The sequence below is a fragment of the Nicotiana tabacum genome, chromosome 1 (genome assembly GCF_000715075.1).
Source record: "Nicotiana tabacum cultivar K326 chromosome 1, ASM71507v2, whole genome shotgun sequence".
Lineage (NCBI taxonomy): Eukaryota > Viridiplantae > Streptophyta > Magnoliopsida > Solanales > Solanaceae > Nicotiana > Nicotiana tabacum.
In genome coordinates this window covers 209,849,215-209,854,935 of record NC_134080.1, presented here as the reverse complement: position 1 = coordinate 209,854,935, position 5,721 = coordinate 209,849,215, and the positions used below count along the sequence as shown (strand labels likewise).

At 33.7% G+C, this 5,721-nt stretch overlaps 1 pseudogene; it reads left to right on the top strand.

The window, feature by feature from the left end:
- The first annotated feature begins 3,543 nt into the window (after positions 1-3,543).
- On the top strand, positions 3,544-4,897 carry LOC107793037 (phenolic glucoside malonyltransferase 1-like; annotated as a pseudogene).
- Positions 4,898-5,721: the final 824 nt, after the last annotated feature.

Genomic DNA, 5,721 nt, shown 5'->3' with positions numbered 1-5,721 from the left:
ACTTTCTATTCTCTTTTTGACCAAACAGTGCAAACAGGAACAATAAGTTAGCTGTCAGGAATACTTGTACATACTTTTAATCCAAAACTTAAGCAAAAAGGAGCAAAAAATAGGTTAGAATCCCTAGTTATCAATAGTGAATTGGACGCAGCAAGGTTGCCTACACTAGCTGTTTATATACAACATCCATTTGACACATGTGATTAGTGGTGGCAAAATGGTTAAAAGAAAACAGCCATCTACCTATATTATTCATTAAAAATGGGTTGGATAACAAACTTTTTAAAAATGGGTTAAATATGGACAATAATCATATTATCCACTTAGAAAATGGATATCGATGGATAACTAGCTAATGAGTTTAACTTTTACATTTGAAAAACCACAAAGTTGGGGTTCCTCAACTTTGGGAGACTAGGAATTCTCTCAAAAGTGATTATATTCAAGAAGTCATGGATAATACGAATATCCATATTATCCGCCGGTTAACTCGTTCTTTTATCCGTATTAAATATGGATCGGATCGGATATATCCGTTATTACATTACCCGTTTTGATCTGCCCATATTCAATCTGGCCCGACCTGCCCGTTTGCCACGGATGCATCACGATTATTTCAACTAGCTGTTTATATTATTTAAGCCATTTGAATAGGGGTGTTCATGGTTCGGTTTGGATCGGTTTCCCTGTAAAAAGAAATGAAACCAAGTAAGTCAGTTCTTCAAATATTGGAACCAAACCAAACCAATTAAATCAGTATTTTTATCGATTCAGTTTTGTCGTTTTTTGTTGATTTTTCGATTTTTTCGGTTATTTATCGATTTTCTTCTTAAATATGAGACATACAGTGCCAAACACATATTCCGGCGACTACATTTTCAACGTAACACTATCAAACCAATTGCTATTTGAGAAATATATCGTTTATCAAAATATATTGATGATAATTGAATCAAATAGTGATGAATAATTTAAGTACTAAATTAAAAACGATAATTTTTAACATGAAATAAATTCTTGTACTAACTAGCAAAAGAAAACTACCAATCAAACTAGAATGTAAATACAAATAATTAAATTATTATAATAGCAAAGAACTAGACAAAAAAATTACAAACGACTAATATGTACCATAAAATTTTAGAAATTTTATAAATAGAAGTAGAAATTTAATTGCTACTTCTATAGTCAGTTTGGTTCGATTTTTTCTGTTATTTTTTTGTTAAAATCAAAACCAAATTAAAGTTGATCGATTTTTAAAATTCAAAACTAAAACCAAACCAAATATAAGAAGTATCGATTTTTTGGTCGGATTGGTTCGATTTTCTATTTTTCGGATTTTTATGAGTAACGTAGCATAGGTAATTTCTTTAACTGTCATATTGGACGTACATGTCCATCAATTTAATTTCAAAATACACAGGATGATGAAGTAATGATCAATAATATCTATTAATTTATTAGACATCACGATTCATAAGCTGGCTTTACTCGACAAAGCCAACTAAGGTCAGCCACGATCAATCCATGATAAATATATGGACTAGTAATTTCATTTTTTCTGAAATAGCACCCCTTTTATAGAGCATGTGACTCATCCTATAAGGCAGAGGTGGATGCGAGATTTAAATTTTAATTGTTAGCTTTATGTTTTTGTTTTATTTTTCCACAAATGTTAGGCTTACTTAGTCATAAATACTAGGTGCCGTCACGACGATTTACGGAAGGAGAACTTGGGTCGTGACAATCCAGAAATTAAATTATAAAAATAATAGTAAAATAAAACCTCATACAAAGTTAATGCAATGCACAAAAGCAAGCATTAAAATCGTACCTCTGATTATACGTAATGTTGTTGGGGAACAAACAGTTGCAAATCAAGAAGAATGCAACGACGAAAATCATTTGATTTCAGAGAAGAACAAATCAAAAACGCGAAGAAAGGGAGAGAGATAGAGACAATAGACAATATGGCGTATACTTGGAGAGAAAGTAGTCTTTTACTAAAAAAAAACGGCAAAATCGTCTTTTTAAAACGCTTCTAACAAAAAAACGGGTACGGGTGCAAACAGAAAAACAAAACAGGTACAGATTAAAAAGGGACGACCAAATAGAGCGCCCCATACAATTTTTACTTAACAATGTGCCAAAGAAAAGAGGAAAAAAAGAAACGTAGAGTTGTTTGGGCAATCGATTCTTTGGTGAACAAGTGAAAATAAAAGGATCATTATTGATGAGCGAGTCAAAACTAAGTATTTGGTAGTGATCCAGGAAAATCACCCAAAGTTGTACTCAAACACAAAACTCAAACTGCTCCAGATATAGTTTGCACGTAACCTAAGGGAACTGGAGGTAAGGAGCTTGTCGAACCAATATAAAATATTCCTAGTGTAGTTTATTTTAAAACAAATTAATATTCCAGTTTTACTTAACCATTCTGATCTGAAAATAGTAGTTAGATGACTAACTCTTACAATAATCGACTAATGTACAAAATTGGAATAATTTACCCCCCTCCTACATTTTTCATAAATATATATATTGAATTGGACGCAGCAAGATTGCCTGCACTAGCTGTTTATATACAACATCCATATGACACGTAATTAGTGATATCGAAATGGTTAAACGGAAATAATCTTCCACTCATATTATCCATTAAAAATGGTTAGATAATATTTTTTTTTAAAACGGGTCAAATATGGATAAGAACTATATTATCCACTAAGAAAATGGATACCAATGGATAACTAGCTAATGAATTTAAGTTTTAAATTTGTAACCCTTTTTTATCCATATTAAATATGGATCGGATCGGATAAATTATCCGTTTTTACATTACATATTTTCTACCCTCCTATATCCGACCCTACCCGTTCATTTGTCACCCCTACATGTGATGTATAATCGGATGCAGCACACAATTATTTGCACTAGGTGTTTATATTATTTAAGCCATTTGAATATGGGTGTAGGTAGCAGTAGCACATGGTAATTTCTTAATTGCCATAATGTTGATTAGTTTAATTTCAATATACACAAGATGATGGAGTAATGATCAGTAATATCTATTAATTTATTAGGCACCATGATTTATAAGCTGGCTTTACTCGATAAAGCCAACTAAGGTCACCCACGATCAACCCATTATAAGGCATGGACTAGTGGTTTATTTTTTCTGAAATAGCACCCGGCCCCTTTTGTAGATCATGTGATTCCTCCGGTAAGTCAGAGGCGGATGTCAGATTAAATTGTACGGGTCTAACACTTAAAATTTTTAGCATTGAACTTATTATATTTAATAAATTTATATTTAATGAAAATTTTCTGATAATTTTAATAAATTCTTACATGTATATTTATATTCAACCGCGAAAATTATGGTTTCAATTGAATCCGTAACTATAATGCTACTGTTTATAGGGTCTAAATAAAACCTCTTTAACATAGCCATACTATGAACAATTAATACATCAACTCTTCTTCTACAATATATTACTCTTGCCTTTAGCATTTTTGAATGCTCTCTTAAATAAAAACTCAATGGCTTTAGTGATTGAGCAATGTCAAGTTGCACCATCTTCGGGCAGTGCAGCTGAACTCAAACTTCCTCTTACATATTTTGATTTTCAATGGTTAAATTTCCACCGTATGCGGCGGATTCTGTTCTACAAGTTCCCCATTTCCAAAACCACATCGTCCAAACCATTATTCCTAGTCTTAAAGATTCTCTCTCCCTTACTCTCAAACACTATATATCCCTAGCTGGCGATGTTGTTTGTCCAATATATATGAGCGGTTACCCTGAATTGCGTTATCTAACCGGGGATTCTGTATCTGTTATTTTTTCTGAGTCTGATATGGATTTCAATTATCTCGTTGGTAACCATCCTCGTAATATTAAGGATTTTTATCACTTTATTCCGCAGTTGGCGGAACCTAAGGATGCACCTGGGGTCCAATTAGCCCCTATTTAGCCATTCAAGTGACACTTTTTCCGAATCATGGCATATCCATTGGTTCAACTCACCATCATGTCGTTGGTGATGGTGCTAGCTTTGTAGGGTTCACAAAAGCATGGGCTTCGCTCAATAAATTCGGCAGAGATGAGCAATTCTTAGCTAAAGAGTTCATTCCATATTATGATAGGTCCGTAATCAAAGACCCTCACGGAGTAATGATGTCTATATGGGATGAAATGAAGAAATATAAGCTTGAGATGTGTGACATCGTGACTCCTCCTAATAAGATTCGAGCTACTTTTATTGTAGCACGGGATGACATAGTAAAGCTAAAGAACTTAATATTTTCAAAACGACCTAGCCTAACTCACGTAACATTTTTCACAGTAACGTGTGCTTATGTATGGACTTACTTGATAAAATCAGAGGCCGCAATAGGGAAAGAAATAGACGAGAATGAAATGGAGTTGTTCCTATGTGCTGGAGATTGCAGAGCACGACTTGATCCGTCACTTCCTCCAACTTACTTCGGAAATTGCATAGTGCTGTACATTGTAAAAACAAGTCATGCTAATGTAGCTGGAAAAGAAGGTTTTATAATTGCTGCAGAATTAATTCGAGAAAACATTAAGAAAAAGATGAAGGATGATGAATCAATCCTAAATGGGGAGTGTTTAAAAGAATTGAAAACCACAAATTGGAATCGAACAGTTTCGGTTGCTGGATCGCCGAAGCTCGACTTTTATGCTGCTGATTTTGGTTGGGGAAAACCAGAAAAGTTAGAGTTCGTTTCTATTGACAATGGCGATGGCATATCGATGTCCCTCAGCAAGTCTAAAGACTCAGATGAAGATTTAGAAATTGGCTTGTCTTTGTCCAAAACTCGAATGAATGCTTTTGCTGCTATTTTCACCCACGGGCTTAACTTTCTGTAGCAAGCCTAGCTAAGAATATGTTTTCACAACAAAATATTGTTGCATTTACATATTCTGGTGGAGTGATTAAAGATGAAATATTTCAATGATCGGTAGATGTATTTCCGGACCAATAGGTAAACGGATGGTAAAAATAAACCATTTATTAGACGATTTTCCGTATTTAAATTTATAGAATTTGGGAGCCTTCAATTTCTTTTTTCTTCATTCTGATCAAGAGATCTATCAACTGGTTGTTTACGTTTGAACTCACTAATCAAGGTAAAATATATCATTAATTATTCAAGGAAATAATATAGTTTCCGTGATTTTGAGGCACTGCACGATTATTACATAATGTAGCCACAACAATACCAATATTAGCGAGAACATATACCTCACATCAGAAAATCAGATAGGAATAGCAAGTAAAATATGATAGGGAGTGAATTAACGTGAGAGACCGGAGAAGTAAAATTTGGGTCTCATCTTTAGAGAGTAGGTTAGCATAGAGGCAGAAATGCCTTGGAATTAGGAGAAGAATTTGGTTGGGGAGGGGGATTTGTTTGGAAGACAAAATGTCCCTACAATTAATGTGTAGATTTTATAACAATCCACCATCTATACTTTATAATACATATGTTTGTAAATAATTATGAATGTCATGGTTACAAATTAAATAATGGTATTTGTTGAGCATGTATTGATAAACATGAACTTTCCAGTGAAGTTTATGTAGTGGGTGATGGAGTGTCTGCAATCTGTTTCTTATTCTGTTGGTATTAATGGTAGGCCAACTGCCTTTTGCTACTGAAAGAGGATTGACACAGGGAGGTCCAATATCC